General features: G+C 42.4%; 1 pseudogene; it reads right to left on the reverse strand.

Annotated features, from left to right (window-relative positions):
- Positions 1 to 1,127: 1,127 nt before the first annotated feature.
- LOC109450798 (28S rRNA/ribosome and sororin micro-cofactor pseudogene) lies at positions 1,128 to 1,746 on the reverse strand (annotated as a pseudogene).
- Positions 1,747 to 2,243: the final 497 nt, after the last annotated feature.

The raw sequence follows: 2,243 nt of genomic DNA on the forward strand, positions 1-2,243 counted from the left end.
CATGAATGAGCACACCGCAGGAGAGCCTAGAGTATGAGGAGAGTCAATGACAGAGGAGGCAGAAGGAGAAAGGCTGTGAAAGAGATGGAGAAGGCATGACCCACAAAGTTGGAGGAAGACTAGAAGAGAATGAGGAGATGCAAGTTTCAAGGAGGGTGGTCAACAGTGCCAAACTGCACGTCCTGAAAACATACCCTGTGAACACTCTTTCTAAGGCCCCTCCTGAATTATACTTCCACCCTGGCTCAAGGCCTCCACCACAGCTCCCATTGGCAATAAAACAATCAGTCCATCATCCAAGGTCCTCCAAGGTATGATTCGAATCCCTTTTAAACGTTAGCTCCCTTTGGTGCCCTTCAAAACCCTTCACTAGTGACACAGAATTGTTCCCATATGTGTGCCCCAAATTCTCTAGACTCTGTCCCTGCGTGTGCACGTTACTTTCTCACATAAGAATGCCCTTTCCATTTATCTTGCTCATGCTTATCCTACCAGCCTTCAAGGATGATGCCACCCTTAATATTTTTTCTATATGAAGTTAATTTCTCTGTGTGTGTATCTGTTGCACTGGGCTGCAGACTCTTTGGGGAAAATCATGTCTATTATTTATCTCTGGCACCCCCTGAAGCTTGCCATGGTGCCTGGTATATAACAGGTGCTCAAAAAAAAGCTTTCTGAGTGACTGAACTAATCCTCTTTTGTACCAAGCAGAATTAAATAAGAATCCAGCAGCTGACATTTGAAAATGTCGATGCTACTGACTCACCTGTTTGGGGGAAGGGATGAATTTTCTTTGAAGACTTAGTGACTTTCACATCTGTCAGACATGTCGTATGCTCTTTACTGTGGACACTTATTACAAGGAGAGACAGTCAGAATTCAGGTATTTTCGTACAGGTGGATTATTATGTCTGGAATTTAATATTGCTCTGTCCTTTGATATTTATTTCAGGGTCAGTAGAAATGTAACCATCCTCACCCTCTATCTGTGTTCAATCTAATCATTTAGCAGGAATATTAGACCTAGCATATACTGGTCTATTAAGCTTTAGAAGTGATTTTTTTTTATTTCAACACTATAAATATTTTCCAAATGTATTATCACCTATTATTTGAGGTTTTTTTTTCAGTGAGAACTCTAAGCCTTTATTACAAATGGGCTTGACTGCTGAGGAGCCCCCTCTCCGAATTTTCTTCTGCACTCTTCCTCTCAACACATCCCTCCATGGCAGGTCACTAGGCCATTATGGAAGAGGAATCTGGGGAGAGTGAAAAAGTGCAATGTTTTCCCCAAAGTCTTCTGAAACAACCACTGTGTCCTCCTGGCTCCAGTTGAGAATCTTCTGATAAAAAGAATGAGAGATTTAACTCCCATCTTCAAGGTTCTCCACGTCTACATCCTGGGGGGCTTTTGTCTTCTTTTGCGATTTGGGCTGTGGTTCAGTAGTTCTGGCTGGCTTTGCTGGGGCTTCCACTTCCGTGGCTGCTTTCTCTTGCTGGGCAAGCAGGATCTGCTGGAGAGTTTTCTACGCTTCTCCCCAGACAGAGTGATGTTGGCACGTGCACTGGACTCCCGCTTCCTGAGGTGGTGCCACGTGATCAGCCCTTCGTCTATCACAGCCCCGACCACCCAGTGCTTCAGTCGCCGCTCCTGGTTCAACACCCGCCATAGCTTGAACAGTTTCTTCTTCAGCTCCATTCCCACCGGTTGATCTTCCCTCCTGAGCACCCATCGCTGAGCCGCATAGCCACTTCGGATCCGTATTTCCGCCTATTTGAATTATTTTAATCTTCTTAACATGTTAACATTCTTCTTAACATGTTGTTGGTCTCTGAATATCGAAGATGATATACGTTAGGTTGTAGGCCTGTATACAAAATTTTTTTCAATGTTCTATTATAATTATATGCATAGCTAATGTAGGGTACTGCTTTCTTCAAGACCTGCACCAAAGTCAAATTGGAATTTCATTATGGAGTAAAGATGTTAAGGCATTCATTACTATAACATCTTATATACGATGCTTTTGGAAACCTTTCCATATTCATCAGCTCATGTGACAATGCTTTGAGATGTTAGCTAATGTTATTATCACCACTTTATGCATCTAAAAAAATTTAGACACAAACATCATTTAAGAAGACATAGCAAGTTGTCACATACACAAGAACAAACGTTAAAGGAAAGACAGAATCATGAAAGCAACAAGAGAAAAGCAGTTAGTTACTACAAGAGAGCTCCC

Source organism: Rhinolophus sinicus, chromosome 14 (genome assembly GCF_057876585.1).
Source record: "Rhinolophus sinicus isolate RSI-liver-muscle chromosome 14, RSI-T2T, whole genome shotgun sequence".
Classification (NCBI taxonomy): Eukaryota; Metazoa; Chordata; class Mammalia; order Chiroptera; family Rhinolophidae; genus Rhinolophus; species Rhinolophus sinicus.